Genomic DNA, 19,999 nt, shown 5'->3' on the forward strand with positions numbered 1-19,999 from the left:
AATCTAGCGCAACTCCAATTCTCCCAAATCATAGTAGTATCTCCAAGAGTTGGGAAGGATATTGGGAAGCAGTAGTTAAGACTCAGGTAGTTCTAGCAGACCTCGTTCACATAGTGGCTGGGTGAAGAATGCACACCGTGACAGAGGTAAAAATGTTCTGCATTGGTACGGTTGTGGGTTGCGTCCTATTCTTCGGTGGTCTGGGACGGATTCTAATCCAAAAAGACCATTTTATGGATGCCCTAACTATAATGTGAGTTAGTTGAATTGTTGCAAGTTGATTGTGTGTCTTATTTCTCAAATTTTTATTGGTTTTATAGTTGTTATTTCTCTCAATCTTTTTTAGATTTTTGGTGTTGTAGACTACCGATAAGAGATGGTGAGGCTTTTTTAAATGGGTAGATGTTGAAGAAGAAGAAGCCATAGTTGGGAGAAATAAAAGTTTAGCTAGTGAAGACCATTGAAAAATATCTCTGGGATGAAAAATTAGTGCAGTTGAAGCCGAAATTAGAATATTAAAAATGTGGAATATTATGCTATCTGTGTTTGTTATTATTTTTGTATTTGTGATTGTAGCTTATGGATTAAGTGGGATGAAATATGTGTAACTGTGATATCAGTTATGTGAATGAAATATTGTTATATATTTAATGACAAAATAGAAATGAGATTTTATGTTTTCTTGTGTAATGATGTATCCTATAAAAGTTCTTTAAAACTGAGATTATCTGAAAAAGGAGGTATAAAATTTGACCAAATAAGTTATTAAGAAATAAAAGATAGTCATTCATTTAGTAATTCATAGTCATTAATCATTGTCAATATCATAGCATTAGTAGTTGTAGTATCTGTAACATACTTTAAATACTCTAAATAACACAGTTTTAAAATACCGTAAGCCAAAACAGATTACCCTACATAACAAAGTATCAAAATATCAAAAGAGTATAGTTTGATCAAATGTTCTCTACAAAATATGTCCTACACAACTTTCAGTCAATATTGCAAATCATTTTCTATTTTGTTGTTGGTGGTTTGAAATCCGGGGTGGGGATGAATTTCATAAACTTTGCCAAGCGTGCAGCTGTTCCAGAACTTGCTCCTTGCATTGGGTCCATTTTGAAAGTTGTTTTTCTCTTAGATTGCAGCTTGTCAGTCCTTGCCACTTGTTGTGGAGGTAAAGGTGGGTTTGATGGAGGGATCTAGTGAAATTATTAACAGAATTAGTGACCAATACAACCCAATAAAAACCAATCAATATATAATCAAATAGTATCAATCAATTGGATTTAACCAACATTTATAATAAAATATAATCGATGAATAGAAGGTGCAATTATCTAAGGTAATTGGTCTTTCTACCCATGTCTCGGTTGCAGTTTTTAGTTTCAAGAAAACTAGGTGGGCACAATTTATTTATGTATTGCCTGCATTTTTTTTTGAGAAAGTGCATTTCAATTGCAAGTTATAAAGTTCCTTGTACTATGAAAGATGTCTTCAACATTCTAAATATACTAATATAATGGTATTAAAAATAGAAAGAAAGAATTTTATTATTTGTAATATACCTTTAGATGTGTTATTTTCTTACATAATGCAATGACACTTCTATTAGTCTTGTGTTATTTTGTGTCATTTAATAGATTTAGTTCATTTGTTTTACTACATTTAGGAATTCCTTGACATTTTTGTGAAATTGTGATTCTGAGTTTCATTTATTTTAATTTCTTTTGTCATTGAATTTCATTGAATCAAGACTTTTGTTAGTTATTACATATTCGTGTTATATGATTTTAATGTTATAATTTTGTGAAATAGTATGGCAGGCTTTTTTTGGGTCGATTGAAAAATTCAAAGAAACCGAACCAAACCAAACTGCAATTTAATTAAACTGTTGGATCGGATGACTTTTTCCTGAAAAACCAAACCAAACCGTACCGCAAACACCCCTAGCATATATTTGTCCTTCCTTTCTTCTCACTAACAGAATTTATATTTTTGCACCTTGCATTCTCAAGTTCTATGCTTGCATTGATGGAGATTCTAGACTAGAGTGAAAAACAATATCAAATTTAATATGCAAAGTATTGGGATATAATCAACCTTCAGAAGAACTCATACTCCCGATTTTATTTTGTTTCTTTTTGCCTAATGTCAAACTCTCATCATGTACGAGAGATTTGAAAGTGAATTTTTTTTGGGTTATGAAGAATCAATGACTGTTCAAATGGACAAAAAATTAAAAGATTCAATTGATCACAACCACAAACATAGAAAGAAAAATAAATCCTAACATACAAGAATCCTACCATCATTAATGCACCACTATTTCGTTGCACATCTTGTGCTTAATTGAGTGGATTTTATCCACTAATCTCACACTTATTCATTGAAATTGCATGTTTTACATTTTCCTTCCTGATTTTGTGCTATGATTGAAAACATGCTTCTTTGGCCTTTAATTCACTATTTTTAATCCTCTCTTATTACCATTCGATGCCTTGATATGTGTGTTAAGTAATTTCAGGGTTTATAGGGCAGGAATGGCTTAGAGGATGGAAAAGAAGCATGCAAAAGTGGAAGGAATACAAGAATTTTGATGGATTTGCAAAGCCGTCAGCCCTGACCTATTCGCACTCAATCGATCATAACTTGAGCTACAAATGTTCAAACGAGGCGGTTTTAGTTGCGTTGGAAAGCTAATATCCGGGGCTTCACAATGATATATAATTTGCCATAGTTGTCGTGCTGTTAAGTGATGCGCACGCATGGATCACGCGTACACGTGACCTGGCGAAAGTTCAATCCATGCGTATGCGTGACAGAGCCGCGACCTGTACGTATCAGAAATCACCCTCAGCGATTTCTGGGCTATTTTTGACCTAGTTTTTGGCCCAGAAAACACAGATTAGAGGCTACAGAGTGGGGAAATCCATTCATTCATTCATCATTCACTTCTCATTCACACAATTTAGGTTTTAGATGTAGTTTCTAGAGAGAGAGGCTCTCTCCTCTCTCTAGGTTTTAGGATTTAGGATTTCTCTTCTACTCTTATTGATTACTCATTGTTACTACTTTAGTTTGTGAACTTTTGATGTTAGATTCAATTTCCATATTAATGCAATTGATTGTTTGGATTTTATTATCTCTTATTGTTTTTCTATGTTTTTCTGTTATGCCCTCCAAGTACTTGATAAAATCCTTAAAAGGATGTTAGAGTATGATTTTATGTTCTTGGCTTTGGTTGAGTAATTGGTGACACTTGAGTTATCAAACTCCTTTGTTGGTTGATAATTGAAGGTTGCTGATTGATTTGGATCCCTCTAAAGCTAGTCTTTCCTTAGGAGTTGACTAGGACTTGAGGAATCAAATTGATTAGTCCACTTGACTTTTCTCCATAGTTAGAGGTTAACTAAGTGGGAGCAATGGACAATTCTCATCACAATTGATAAGGATATCTAGAATATGACTTCCAATTCTCATACCTTGCCAAGAGCTTTTCTAGTTATTAGTTTGTTCCAATTTCAATTTACTTTTTCTTGTTCTCTTATCCAAAACCCCCAAAACATACTTTTCCATAACCAATTATAAACACACTTCCCTGTAATTCCTTGAGAGACGACCCGATGTTTAAATACTTCGGTTATCAATTTTATTAGGGGTTTGTTACTTGTGACAACCAAACTTTTGTACGAAAGGATTCTGTGTTGGTTTAGAAGCTATACTTTCAACGAGAGCTTTTATTTGTGAATTCTAGACCACGCAAGAATTTCGTTCGTCAATCACCAACAACCATAATCAACCAATGTCCCTCAAAGATTCATTGATGAAGTAGAGCAAAAAAAATGAAAAATAAACCTCAACCAACATTTTGCAAAAAATAGAGCATTGTATGTTGAGAGCAACGATTTTGGTACTAACCTGTTTTTGAAGAAATCGTGATTCTTAGGTACTTCGTCTTCACTATGGGGGCGAAACTAGTGCCTAAACCTTCAAATCTTAGTTACAACGACAATAATGGTTCTTTCTTTACTAGACGTATATGAGAGAGAGAGGAGGAAGAAGAAAGGTCAATTGGGGTTTCACTTTTGAAGTAATTAACGTTTGAGTTTTGGTTTCACCCCCCTCATGTCACACAACGTCGTTTCTAAGTATTTCCTGCGCCAAGCGTTAAACGGTTTCGTTTAGACAGTGCCATGTGTCATTCAAAATTGCCAGGTCAGTTTTCCGGTGACAGAAAACGACGGAAGGGCCAAATTGAGGCACAGGTCAAAATTTCAAGGTACAATTTGAGTCAATTGAAAGTTTGAGGGCTAAATTGTGTCGGGCGTCAAATTTCAGGGACCATTTTGAATATTAACTCGGATATTGGGGTTATTGTTAGGAATCTCTCCTGGATGGACTGGTGACTCGAGACACCTCTCCAGATTCTGGTGAATGAATTTAGGAGTAGAATAATTAGTGGATTGGTGTCTGAATTTAGGAGTAGAATAATTAGCATATTGGTGTCTGATCGGATTCTGTATGGGTTGCGGGTCAGGTGAGAATCCATGTCTTAAAAAAAATATGAAATAATTACAAAATATTAATAGTTAAACTAGTCCCTAAAAAATAAGCCATTAGTCAAATTATAGAACGTTAACTTACAACATATAGAATATAAAGCATGTCTGATTGAATGTTGATCAGATATGTCCATGAAAATCTATTAATTTGGTCTAAAATCACAATCACATAAACTGTTTTTTTAGCGTCCAATTGGACTTGTTAAGTATTTTCTATGCTACCAGTTAATATTTTACATCATTAATCATTAACATTAACGAAACGATTAATGGAGTAATGGATGGACATAGGTAATTAATTTGTAATCTTTCGAAAATTAATTTAATTGATAAATTTTTTGAAAAAGAATTTAGAGAACGCTTTACTTTTCATAGACTAGTTTAACCATTGGCCATAATTACAAAATACCGGTATGTTGATACTATTCATTATAATTTTTTAATTTAAAAATTATAAAATCTTAGAATAATGTTGTATAACAAAAAAAATCTAATATAACTCATTAAAATATATCATTATTAAAATATCTAAAGAGAAAAATTCGAGAATCAGCAGAATTTATTATTTTTGGCCAATACCTTAGCAATTTGATTCAATTTTTTAGTCTAGTAATTTAATAACATACTTTTAACCCACGCTTTTAAACACTGTTGGCCAAAAAAATAAATTTTATTGACCCTCTAACATTAATCATGTCTAAAAATAGTTTAAAAGATAAAAAAATTAATTTAAAAATTCTAAAATATTAAAATACTTTTCTCCTTAAAAAAGGCCTAAAATAATATCACAAACAAAAAGAATCCATTATTAAAACAATTAAAAAAAATTAGCAAAAGCAAACAAAAAATAACAAATACATAACATTAGGAATGCCTACAGTACAAGCTTTTTTTATATAAATAAAAAATTTTATATTTACTAATTTATTTTATTTTTAAATTTTTTATTCTTTTAAAAATTATCTCATAATTTTACGGACAAAATCTATTTCGTAGTCAAGGTCTGCACAATAATAAAAGAGTACAATTGTGCAATCTTTTTCAGACCAATAGAGGAAGACAATTTTTTTGACTAGTATGCAATTACTTTTTGCAAAATAGGAAGAATCACTATATAGCATTGTAGGTAGTGCATGTGCCTACACTTTCAAATATTTGTTTAAGTTTGCACTAAAGTTGACTTTGGAGAAAAAATAAGAGAGAAAGAATGAGAAAAAGAAAGAAGTGGGAAGAAATAAAAATTTTGTTGTAATGACTCATGATAGCGACATCAATCGTTTGAATGTAGGTAGACACATCACAGGTCACATCGATGATCAGGTTAGAACTTAATTTTTTTTTATCATTATATTATATCTTAATATGCGTATAGTAACATCATTATAGTTGTTAATTGCTTAGTTAGTAGTTAATAGTTTAGGATAATTGGAATATATTAGGATATCGACAGTTATAAATATTTAAATTACGGAGACATATTCGTATTTATGTCTTCAAAGTATGATTTTTTTATTTACACTAAATTTAATATGAAAATATTTGTATTTAGACTAATTGTTGTAGTTCATTGATGAGCGGATGATTTATACGCTTTTTGGCATTGTTTTTAAGTAGTTTTTAGTAGGATCTAGCTACTTTATAGTATATTTTTATTAGTTATTAAGTAAAATTCATATTTCTGGACTTTACTATGAGATTGTGTGTTTTTCTGTGATTTCAGGTATTTTCTTGCTGAAATTGAGGGACCTGAGCAAAAATCTGATTCAGAGGCTGAAAAAGGACTGCTGATGCTGTTGGATTCTGACCTCCCTGCACTCGAAATAGAATTTTTGGAGTTACAGAAACCAAAATGGCGCACTCTTAATTGTGTTAAAAAGTAGACATTCTGGGCTTTCTAGAAATATATAATAGTCCATACTTTGCTGAGTTTTGATGACGCAAACTGGCGTTCAAACGCCAACTTCCTGCCCTATTTTGGCGTTAAACGCCAAAAACATGATAGAAGCTGCAGTTAAACACCCAAACTGGCATAAAAACTGGGGTTTAACTCCAAGAAAAGTCTCTACACATGAAAACTTCAATGCTCAGCCCAAGCACACACCAAGTGGGCCCGAAAGTGGATTTCTGCATCATCTACTTATTTTTGTAACCCTGGTAACTAGTTTAGTATAAATAGGACTTTTTACTATTGTACTGACATCTTGAGATCATTTTTGAGACTATCTTTGGATCACTTTTGATCTCTTGATCACGTTTTGGGGGCTGGCCATTCGGCCATGCCTGAACCTTCATCACTTATGTATTTTCAACGGTGGAGTTTCTACACACCATAGATTAAGGTGTGGAGCTCTGCTGTTCCTCAAGTATTAATGCAAAGTACTATTGTTCTTCTATTCAATTCAAGCTTATTCTTATTCTAAGATGTTCACTCACACTTCAACCGGATGAATGTGATGATCCGTGACACTCATCACCATTCTCAATTTATGAATGCGTGCTTGACAAACACTTCCGTTCTACCTGCGAAAGCTAGAGTGTGTATCTCTTGGGTTTCTAATCAACGATTCACATCGACTCCCCTCTGACAATAGGGCATCTGAATATGAGATTAGAATCTTCGTGGTATAGGCTAGAATCAATTGGCAGCATTCTTGAGATTCGGAAAGTCTAAACCTTGTTGTGGTATTCCGAGTAGGATCTGGGAAGGGATGACTGTGACGAACTTCAAACTCACGACTGTGGGGCGTAGTGACAGACGCAAAAGGATCATTGGATCTTATTCCGACACGATCGAGAACCAACAGCTGATTAGCCATGCGATAGCTATGCCTGGTATTTTTCATCCGATACGAGAAATCCGATAGTTGGTTAGCCGTACAGAAACTGTAGAAGACCATTTTCACTGAGAGGACGGGAGGTAGCCATTGACAACGGTGATCCCCAACATACAGCTTGCCATGAAAAGGAGTATGAATGATTGAATGAAGACAGTAGAAAAGCAGAGATTCAGAAGGAATAACGCATCTCCATACGCTTATCTGAAATTCCCACCAATGAATTACATAAGTATCTCTATTTTTATTTTATGTTTATTTATCTTTTAATTATCAAAGCTTCATAACCATTTGAATTCGCCTGACTGAGATTTACAAGATGACCATAGCTTGCTTCAAGCCGACAATCTTCGTGGGATCGACCCTTACTCACGTAAGGTTTATTACTTGGACGACCCAGTACACTTGCTGGTTAGTTGTGCGAAGTTGTGAAAAAGAGTTGAGATTACATTTGTGCGTACCAAGTTATCGGTGCCATTGAGATAACAACTTCGTGCACCAAGTTTTTGGCGCCATTGTCGGGAATTGTTCGAGTTTGGACAACTTACAATTCATCTTGTTGCTCAGATTAGGTAATTTTCTTCTTGTTTCAACCTTTATTTTATTTTCAAAAAGTTTTCAAAAATCTTTCAAAATTTTTTTTCTTCTTTTTCACTTTTCCAAAAGAAAAAAATTTCGAAAAAAAATTACAAAAAATTAATAAAATCATAAAAACAAAAATAATTTTGTGATTCTTGTTTGAGTCTAGTGTCAAATTTTAAGTTTGGTGTCAACTGCATCTTTTTAATTTTTCTAAAAATTTTTGAAAACTCATGCATGGTGTTCTTCATGATCTTCAAGTTATTCTTAGTAAGTCTTCTTGTTTGATCTTTATATTTTCTTGTTTTGTGCCTTTAGTTGTTTTTCATATGCATTTTTGAATTCATAGTGTCTAAACATGAAAAATCTCTAAGTTTGATGTCTTGCATGTTTTTCTTTTCTTGAAAATTTTTCAAAAATAAAGTTCTTGATGTTCATCATGATCTTCAAAGTGTTCTTGGTGTTCATCTTGACATTCATAGTGTTCTTGCATGCATTATTTGTTTTAATCCAAGATTTTTATTTATTGAGTCATTTTGTGGTTTTTCTCTTTCCTCATTAAATTCAAAAAATCAAAAAATATATTTTTCTTATTTCACTCATAAATTTCGAAATCTTTGGGTTGACTTAGTCAAAAAATTTTAAAATTAGTTGTTTCTTGTTACTCAAGTCAAGATTTCAATTAAAAAAATCCTATCTTTTCAAAACTTTTTCAAAAATCAAACCTTTTTCATCTTTTCTTTCATGTTTTTCGAAAATTTAAAAAATTATTTTTCAAAATCTTATTCTTAATTTCATTTTAAATTTTCAAAAACTTTACTAACAATTAATGTGATGGATTCAAAAACTTCAAGTTTGTTACTTGCTTATTAAGAAAGGTTCAACCTTTAAATTCTAAAATCATATCTTTTAGTTTCTTGTTAGTCAAGTCATTAACTTTAATTTTCAAAATCAAATCTTTCTAAATTTCTTTTTCAAATCTTTTTCAAAATAAATTTCAATCATATCTTTTTAATCATATCTTTTTTATCATATCTTTTCAAACATATCTTTTTCAAATCATATCTTTTTCAAAATCAATTTCAAAATCTTTTCTAACTTTTTATCTTTTCAAAATTGATTTTCAAATCTTTTTCAATTAACTACTTAACTTTTTGTTTGATTTTAAAATTCTTATCTTTTTTAAAACCACCTAACTACTTTTCTCTCTATAATTTTCAAAAATTATTAACTTTTTTTTTTTCAAAATTCTTTTTAATTAACAAATTGTTTCAAATTTTAATTTTATTCTATTTCTTCTCTTAATTTTCGAATTCTAACAAAATTTTAAAATAAAAACAAAAATATTTTCCTTTTCCTTTTAATTATTTTTGAAAACTCTCTCTCTCATCTTCTTCTATTTATTTATTTAATCAGTAACACTCTTCTCTTCTTCTTATAATTCGAACCCTCTCTCCCTCCGTGTGATCGAATTCTTCGTCTCTTCTCTTTACATCATTCTTCTATTCTTTTCTTCTTCTACTCACATAAAGGAATCTCTATACTGTGACATAGAGGATTCCTCTTCCTTTTCTGTTCTCTTCTTTTTCATATGAGCAGGAGTAAGGACAAGAACATTCTTGTTGAAGCTGACCCTAAACTTGAAAGGACTCTGAAGAAGAAGCTAAGAGAAGTTAAAGCACAACAATCCAGAGAAAACCTTACAGAGAATCCCGAAAAAGAAGTAATGACTGAACCCAACAACAATACAAGGAAGATGCTTGGTGACTTCACTGTACCAAATTCTAACTTCCATGGAAGAAGCATCTCAATCCCTGCCATTGGAGCAAACAATTTTGAGCTTAAACCTCAATTAGTTTCTCTGATGCAACAGAATTGCAAGTTTTATGGACTTCCATCAGAAGATCCTTTTCAGTTCTTAACTGAATTCTTGCAGATCTGTGATACTGTCAAGACCAATGGAGTTGATCCCGAGGTCTACAAGCTTATACTTTTTCCTTTTGCTGTAAGAGACAAAGCTAGAATATGGTTGGACTCTCAACCTAGAGATAGCTTGAACTCTTTGGGATAAGCTGGTCACGACTTTCTTAGCCAAATTCTTTCCTCCTCAAAAGCTGAGCAAGCTTAGAGTGGATGTTCAAACCTTCAGGTAGAAAGAAAGTGAATCCCTCTATAAAGCTTGGAAAAGATACAAGCAACTGACCAAAAAGTGTCCTTCTGACATGCTCTCAAAATGGACCATCCTGGATATATTCTATGATGGTCTGTCTGAATTGTCTAAGATGTCATTGGACCATTCTGCGGGTGGATCTATTCACCTGAAAAAACACCTGCAGAAGCTCAGGAACTCATTGAAATGGTTGCAAATGACCAGTTCATGTACACCTCTGAAAGGAATCCTGTGAGTAATGGGACGCCTCAGAGGAAGGGAGTTCTTGAAATTGATGCTCTAAATGCCATATTGGCACAGAACAAAATGTTGACTCAGCAAGTCAATATTATTTCTCAGAGTCTGAATGGTTTGCAAAATGCATCCAACAGTACTAAAGAAGCATCTTCTGAAGAAGAAGCTTACGATCCTGAGAACCCTGCAATGGCAGAGGTGAATTACATGAGTGAAGCGTATGGAAACACCTATAATCCATCATGGAAAAATTATCCAAATTTCTCATGGAAGGATCAACAAAAATCTCAACAAGGCTTTAATAATAATAATGGTGGAAGAAACAGGTTTAGCAATGGCAAGCCTTTTCCATCATCCTCTCAGCAATAGACAGAGAATTCTGAGCAGAGCCCCTCTAGCTTAGCAAACATAGTCTTTGATCTATCTAAGGCCACTTTCAGTTTCATAAATGAAATAAGGTCCTCTATTAGAAATTTGGAGGCACAAGTGAGTCAACTGAGTAAAAGGGTTACTGAAACTCCTCCTAGCACTCTCCCAAGCAATACAGAAGAGAATCCCAAAAGAGAGTGCAAGGCCATAACCGTGACCAACATGGCCAAACCTAGAGAGAGTGAAAAGGCAGTGATTCCCAGTGAGGAAGACCTCAGGGAACGTCCACTGGCCATTAAGGAGTACCCCAATGAGGAACCAAAGTAATCTAAGGCTCATACAGAGACCATAGAGATTCCATTGAACTTCCTTTTACTATTCATGAGCTCTGATGACTATTCATCTTCTGAAAAAGATGAAGATATTACTGAAGGGCAAGTTGTCCAGTATTTAGGAGCAATCATGAAGCTGAATGCCAAACTATTTGGTAATGAGACTTGAGAGGATGAACCTCCATTGCTCATTAATGAACTGAATACTTGGGTTCAGCACACTTTACCTCAAAAGAAACAAGATCCTGGTAAATTCTTAATACCCTGTACCATAGGTACCATGACCTTTGAAAAGGCTCTGTGTGACCTAGGGTCAGGTATTAACTTCATGCCACTCTTTGTAATGGAGAAACTAGGAATCTTTGAGGTACAAGCTGCAAGAATCTCACTAGAGATGGCAGACAAATCACTGAAATAGGCTTATGGACTAGTAGAGGATGTGCTAGTGAAGGTTAAAGGCCTTTACATCCCTGCTGATTTCATAATCCTAGACACTGGGAAGGAGGAGGATGAATCCATCATCCTTGGCAGACCTTTCCTAGCCATAGCAAAAGTTGTGATTGATGTTGACAGAGGAGAGTTGATCCTTCAATTGAATGAGGACTACCTTGTATTCAAGACTCAAGGTTCTCCTTCTGTACACATGGAGAAGAAGCATGAAAAGCTTCTCTCAATACAAAATCAAACAAAGCCCCCACATTCAAACTCTAAGTTTGGTGTTGGGAGGCCACAACCAAACTCTAAATTTGGTGTTGAGAGGCCACAACCAAACTTTAAGTTTGGTGTTGAGAGGACGCAACCGTGCTCTGATTATCTGTGAGGCTCCATGAGAGCCCACTGTCAAGCTATTGATATTAAAGAAGTGCTTGTTGGGAGGCAACACAATTTTTATTTATCTATGTTATTTTATATTTTCTTTAGGTTGATGATCATGTGGAGTCACAAAAATAATTGCAAAAATCAAAGCAAAATAAAAAAACAACATTAAAAACAGCACACCCCTGGAAGAAAAACTTACTAAGGGTAGCAGGATGGGCGTTAAATGCCCAGTCTAGCACCATTCTGGGCGTTTAACACCAGAAATGGGCACTAGACTGGCGTTTAATGCCAGAACAGAGCACAAAGTTGGCGTTAAATGCCATAAACAAGCAACAGCTTGGCGTTAAACGCCAAGAAAGGTATAAAAGCTGGCGTTTAATGCTAGAAACAGGCAGCAGTCTGGCGTTAAATGCCAGAATTGCACTCTGAGAGCATTTTTGCACGCCTAAATGGTGCAGGGATGAGAAATCCTTGACACCTCAGGATCTATGGACCCTACAGGATCCCCACCACCCTCCATCTCCTCCATTTTCTTCTTTTTCTCCTTCTTTCTTTCTTCTTTTGCTCGGGGACGAGCAAACCTTTTAAGTTTTGTGTGGAAAAAATGTTGCTTTTTATTTTTCCATAACCATTTATGGCACCTAAGGCCGGAGAAACCTCTAGAAAGAGGAAAGGGAAGACAGTTGCTTCTAACTCCGAGTCATGAGAGATGGAGAGATTCATCTCAACAGCCCATCACTAGAAAAAGGATGGAGCAAACGAGTGAGCCCACTCATGGACCTCAACAAGAGCATGAGGAATTCCCTCATCAAGAAATCCCTGAGATGCCTCAGGGGATATATTTTCCTCCACACAACTATTGGGAACAACTAAGGATAGGAGCACCAAAAGCACTAAGGATGGAGCAACAAAGGCAAGGAAGAGACATAGAGGAGCTCAAGCACTCCATAAGATCTTCAAGAGGAAGAACTAGCCGCCATCACTAAGGTGGACTCGTTCTTTGATTTCCTTGTTCTTATTTTTCTATTTTTCGAATTTGATGCTTTATGTATGTTGTCTATGTTTGTGTCTTCATTACATGATCATTAGTATCTAGTGTCTATGTCTTAAAGTTATGAATAATTTTATGAATCCTTCACCTCTCTTGAATGAAAAATGTGTCTAATTACAAAAGAACAAGAAGTACTTAGATTTCAAATTTTATCTTGAAATTAGTTTAATTATTTTGATGTGGTGGCAATACTTTTTATTTTCTGAATGAATGCTTGAACAGTGCATATTTTTTATAGTGAAGTTTATGAATGTTAAAATTGTTGGCTCTTGAAAGAATGATGAACAAAGAAATGTTATTGATAATCTGAAAAATCATGAAATTGATTCTTGAAGCAAGAAAAAGCAGTGAATAACAAGCTTGCGGGAAAAAATGGCGAAAAAAAGAGAAAGAAAGAAAAAGCAAGCAGAAAAAGCCAATAGCCATTTAAACCAAAAGGCAAGGGTAAGAAAGATCCAAGGCTTTGAGCATTAATGGATAGGAGGGCCCAAGGAAATAAAATCTAGGCCTAAGTGGCTAAATCAAGTTGTCCCTAACCATGTGCTTGTGTCATGAAGGTCCAAGTGAAAAGCTTGAGACTGAGTGGTTAAAGTCGTGATCCAAAGCAAAAAGAGTGTGCTTAAGAACTCTGGACACCTCTAATTGGGGACTTTAGCAAAGCTGAGTCACAATCTGAAAAGGTTCACCCAGTTATGTGTCTGTGGCATTTATGTATCCGGTGGTAATACTGGAAAACAAAGTGCTTAGGGCCATGGCCAAGACTCATAAAGTAGTTGTGTTCAAGAATCAACGTACTGAACTAGGAGAATTAATAACACTATCTAAAGTTCTGAGTTCCTATAGATGCCAATCATTCTGAATTTCAAAGGATAAAGTGAGATGCCAAAAATGTTCAGAAGCAAAAAGCTACTAGCCCCGCTCATCTAATTGGGACTAAGTTTCATTGATATTGTGAGATTCATTGTATATTCTCTTCTTTTTATTCTATTTTGTTTTCAATTGCTTGGGGACAAGCAACAATTTAAGTTTGGTATTGTGATGAGTGGATGATTTATACGCTTTTTGGCATTGTTTTTAGGTAGTTTTTAGTAGGATCTAGCTACTTTTAAGTATATTTTTATTAGTTTTTAAGCAAAATTCACATTTCTGGACTTTACTATGAGATTGTGTGTTTTTCTGTGATTTCAGGTATTTTCTGGTTGAAATTGAGGGACCTAAGCAAAAATTTGATTCAGAGGCTGAAAAAGGATTGCTGATGTTGTTGGATTCTGACCTCCCTGCACTCGAAATGGATTTTTTTGACGAACGAATTTTCTATCGGTAAAGAAATTCACAAATATAATCGCGTTGTAAGTATAGTTCCTAAACCAACAGAGAATCCTTTCATGCAAAAGTTTTGGTTGTCACAAGTAACAAAACCCAATAAAATTTATAACCGAAGTATTTAAACCTCGGGTCGTCTTCTCAAGGAATTGCAGGGAGGTGTGTTTATTATTGGTTATGGAAAAAGTATATTTTTGGGTTTTTGAAATAAGGAACAAGTAATTTAAATGACGAGAAAAATAAATTAATAATTAAGAAGATCTCTTGGCAATGTATGAGAACTGGAAATCCTATCCTAGTTATCCTTATCAGATATGATGAGAATTGGATTTTGCTCCCACTTAATTAATCCTTACTAAATAAAGAAAAGTCAAGTGGACTAATTAATTTGATCCCTTAAGTCCTAGTCAATTCCTAAGAAAAGACTAGAGTTATTGGAATTCAAATTAATCAGCAAAGAATTCCAATTTCAATCAACAGCTGAGTTTGATAACTCAAGTGTTACTAATTACTCAACCAAAGCTAAGAGTGTAAAAATCTAAATTAAAATCATAAATATGAAATACCTCAAATTTATATTAAATAAGAAAATCAATCTGAACATAAAGAGTTCATAAACCAAATTGAGAAAATAAATAAAAGGAACATTGAACCTGAAAATTGAGATGTAGAAATCCTAATCCTAAAAGAAATCCTAAATCCTATAACCTAAGAGAGATGAGAGAACCTCTCTCTCTAAAAACTACATCTAAAAACTAAAATTGTGAATTATCAATGTTGTATATGAATTGTTCTCTTGATGAATGGATGGATTCCCTACTTTATAGCCTCTAATCTGTGCTTCTGGACTTGGATCTGGGCCAAAAGATGGTTCAGAAATCGCTAGGGGCGTTTTCTGCAATTTCTGCACATGGCGTCTGTCACGCGTATGCGTGGGTCACGCGTTCGCGTCATCTGAAGTTTTGCTCTTCCGCGCGTCCGCGTCAGTCACGCGTCCGCGTCAATTGCGTTCTGCTCAAAACATGCGTCCGCGTCGTCCATGCGTTCGCGTCCCTGCTTTTTCTTCAAAACTCCATTTTTGTGCTTTCCTTCTAGTTTTGTATGTCTTCTTTTTGTATGAAACCTGAAAATACTTAACACACAAATCACGGCATCGAATGGTAATAAAGGATAATTAAATTTAATATTTTTAAAGCATAGGAAATATGTTTTCACATATATCATAAAATGAGGAAGGAATAGTAAAACCATGCAATTTACATTAATAAGTGGGTGAAGATTTGATAAAAACACTTAATTTAAGCACAAGATGACTCATAAAATAGGGGTTTATCAGAGCTACAAAAACCCAAATGGCACACTCTCAATTGCGTTGGAAAGTAGACATCTTGGGCTTTCCAGCAAGATATAATAGTTCATACTTAGCCTGAGTTTTGACGACACAAACCGGCATTCAAACGCCAACTTTCTGCCCTGTTCTGGCGTTAAACGCCAGAAACAGGATAGAAGCTACAGTTAAACGCCCAAACTGGCATAAAAACTGGTGTTTAACTCCAAGAAAAGTCTCTACACATGAAAGTTTCAATGCTCAACCCAAACACACACCAAGTGGGCCCGGAAGTGGATTTCTGCATCATCTACTTATTTTTGTAACCCTAGTAACTAGTTTAGTATAAATAGGACTTTTTACTATTGTACTGACATCTTGAGATCATTTTTAAGACTATCTTTGGATCACTTTTGATCTCTTGATCACGTTTTGGGGACTGGCCATTCGGCCATGCCTGGAACTTCATCACTTATGTATTTTCAACGGTGAAGTTTCTACACACCATAGATTAAGGTGTGGAGCTCTGCTGTTCCTCGAGTATTAATGCAAAGTACTATTGTTCTTCTATTCAATTCAAACTTATTCTTATTCTAAGATGTTCACTCGCACTTCAACCGGATGAATGTGATGATCCGTGACACTCATCACTATTCTCAATTTATGAACGCGTGCTTGACAAATACTTCCGTTCTACCTGCGAAAGCTAGAGTATGTATCTCTTGGGTTTCTAATCAACGATTCACATCGACTCCCCTCTGACAATGGGGCATCTGAATTCGATATTAGAATCTTCGTGGTATAGGCTAGAATCAATTGGCAGCATTCCTGAGATCCGGAAAGTCTAAACCTTGTCTGTGGTATTCCGAGTAGGATCTGGGAAGGGATGATTGTGACAAGCTTCAAACTCGCGACTGTGGGGCGTAGTGACAGACGCAAAAGGATCATTGGATCTTATTCCGACACGATCGAGAACCAGCAGCTGATTAGCCATGCGGTAGCTGTGCCTGGTATTTTTCATCCGAGACGAGAAATCCGATAGTTGATTAGCCGTACAGAAACCGTAGAGGACCATTTTCACTAAGAGGATGGGAGGTAGCCATTGACAACAGTGATCCCCAACATACAGCTTGCCATGGAAAGGAGTATGAATGATTGAATGAAGACAGTAGGAAAGCAGATATTCAGAAAGGAATAACACATCTACATACGCTTATCTGAAATTCTCACCAATGAATTACATAAGTATCTCTATCTTTATTTTATGTTTATTTATCTTTTAATTATCAAAGCTTCATAACCATTTGAATCTGCCTGACTGAGATTTACAAGATGACCGTAACTTGCTTCAAGCCGACAATCTCTGTGGGATCGACCCTTACTCACGTAAGGTTTATTACTTGGACGACCCAGTACACTTGCTGGTTAGTTGTGCGAAGTTGTGAAAAAGAGTTGAGATTACAATTGTGCGTACCAAGTTATTGGCGCCATTGAGATAACAACTTCGTGCACCATTCATTATGGATGAAATAAATAGTGTTTATGGTTGATAGATTTTCAGAAATGTTTTACATAATAAGTCTTTTTATAGCGGTGGTTTAAGTTGTGCTTATTAATGTCGAAATTATACAGAGTCGGTGGGTCCTATATCCGAAGAGGAATAGAGCCTTGGAAGTGGAGGGACCAGCTGATGCGCTACAGCCTTATTTAAAGGAAGCTGGTTTTGTCCATGTGGCACGAGCTAGAGATTTTCACTTCCATAACTTACTCCTGTCGACCTTTGTTGAGAAATGATGTCTAGAGAGACCCATTTGTTTCACATGACGCAGGGTAAGTGTACCATCACCCTTTAAGATGTTGCTTATCACCTTAGCTGGCAAATGCATGGGGAGTCGGTTGGTAGTTACAACTGTGATTTTCAAACTCATTATGGTCGCGACACATGGGAGATGGTTCATGAGGCGCTTGGAATGTTGCCTCTGAATCAGGAACCACAAGAGGGTGTGCAGCAAGCTGAGTCTTTTGTCATTAAGATGACGTGATTGAAGACTCGTTTGAGACAGATGTCTGCTGACGCTGCATGAAATGTGCTTCCGCAATGTGAGCCTTATTACATATTGAGATTGATTGGTAGACTATTGGTGACGTATAAATTGAGCGTGAGCATACATGTTAGATAGATCTCATTGATTACTGATTTCAGAAGATGCATAGACTACTCATGGAGTTCTGTCATACGTTGCACTAGATTGGACCCGCTCTTCGTTTGACTCGAACTCTTCAAAAACCAAATCAGCATTGATTCGGCCATTGGGGGAGAAGAGCAAATTTTGTAGGGGATTCAGTTATTCCTGCCTAACTTGGTCTTGGCGCACAACCTATTGGGATTGGACATGAGAAAGATGAACTACTACCAACGTTCACAAACTCAATACAAAATTTCATCACTTGTTCAGTCATAATTTTTCTGTGGCAATTGAACATAATTCACAAGTTGTTGTCATCCTTTAATTAGAATATCTTATATACTGAATATTTCGTTCGACGTCCAATGAAATGCTAATAACCAATTTTTCTAACGTACTTAATTCTAAGTACATCAATATTGACCAAAATTATATTTTTAAACTCTGTCAATAAATACAACTACTAAGTATGTATAATAACATCACTGCTTTTAAAATATGCACCATCATCTTTATATGGTATTGTTTCATTTGGATAAACAACAATTATATACTCAGTAGCCATTTAGGGAATTTACCTTTAGGAAAAAAAAGAAAGAAAGAATATATGATATCTGAAATTTATTATATATATATATATATATATATATATATATATATATAGAGAGGCATCTTTCCTGATAATTTCGCATGTAACATGTGCACTATAGTACCAAGACCTTTCTCTAATAATTTTGCAGTCAATAATTGTGCAATTCTAATAGGCAAATACTATTTTGTTGCGCAGGTAGTGTGTGCACAATAACATTGTTAGTTAATTTTATATTCCCTGTGAAATAGTGATAATGTTTTTTTGTGTGACTAAATAGTGATAATGTTTAAAACGGTAAAAAAAAATTCAAAAACTATAAATATTGAAAAATATGAATTTTTTATTTATATAAAAAAAAGTTTTCACAATACATTATGCTTGTTTAGGTACCATTAAGTTGATAAAAAATATTTTTTATTTTTTAACGTATTTGATAATTTTTTTGTAGTAAAAATAAAAGTACTAAAAAAATAAAAAGAATTTTTTAGAAGTTACAATTTACATCTTTTTTAAAATATTTTTTTTAAAAAATATTTTTTACATAATAAATAAATAAATAAATAATTTTATATTGTTATACCTAAATATAATTTATAAATAAAAAAATTCTTTTGTATGAAATATTTAAATATAAATTTTTTTTATAAAATCTTCTAAAAAAAATAATTCAAAAAAAATTTCTTATAAATTTACCCAAACAAGCAATTGTAGGTTGTGGTCATGTAACTTTTTTTTATTACTTCATAAAGTTATGTTTTATATTTGTTATTAATTTACTATATCTAATTAGCTATCAATTACAAAAGGAAATTTAAGTTTCAAACGACACATTTCACTTTTGGAAAAAATTTAAAAAATCTATACAATCTGTACAATAAAAACTCTATAAAAGTATTCACCAAGTAAAACAGGAAAGGGGAAAAAAAATAAGTATGCTAAAAAATTTGTTAATAAAAAAATAATAGAAACTTCTCAAATTCTTGAGGCATTCAATATAATGAAAGATAAAAACACCTTCGATTTTAAACTTTTTTTTTTCACGGTATTTTTCAATCTAATAAATTAATAATTAATTTATCATAAATTTATGTTTTATTTTAAAATTTGTTATTAAACAATAAATTATTACATACACAAAATAAAATTTAAAGAGAAAATTTTACTTTCTTTTCCTGAGAGATGCTAAAATGACACTCTCCTCCTCTTTATTTGTAAAATATATATTTTTCTCTCTTATAATTTTTAAAAAACCTCCTTGTTAATTCATTTTAAATTTTTTGTATGACTAATATTAATTTTATCCATTTTTCAAAGAAAAATAAATTATTTTTTACAAAAATACTCTTTAACAAAAATTTTATTTTTTTGTCTTTAAATTTTACTTACCCAAATGTCTTTTAATAAATCATTTTTTATTGATTAAATTGTATTTATCAAAATATTTTTTAAAAAATTTAATAATTAAATTATTTTTCTAAGATACCTTTCAATAATTTTTTAATTATTAAATTGTGATTTTACCAAAATTTTTGTTAACAATTATTTTTATATATTACTATTAATTTTTTATTTTAATATATATTATTTTAATATTAAATAAAAAATCATACCACTGTTA

Source organism: Arachis stenosperma, chromosome 2 (genome assembly GCF_014773155.1).
Source record: "Arachis stenosperma cultivar V10309 chromosome 2, arast.V10309.gnm1.PFL2, whole genome shotgun sequence".
In the NCBI taxonomy this organism is placed as follows: Eukaryota; Viridiplantae; Streptophyta; class Magnoliopsida; order Fabales; family Fabaceae; genus Arachis; species Arachis stenosperma.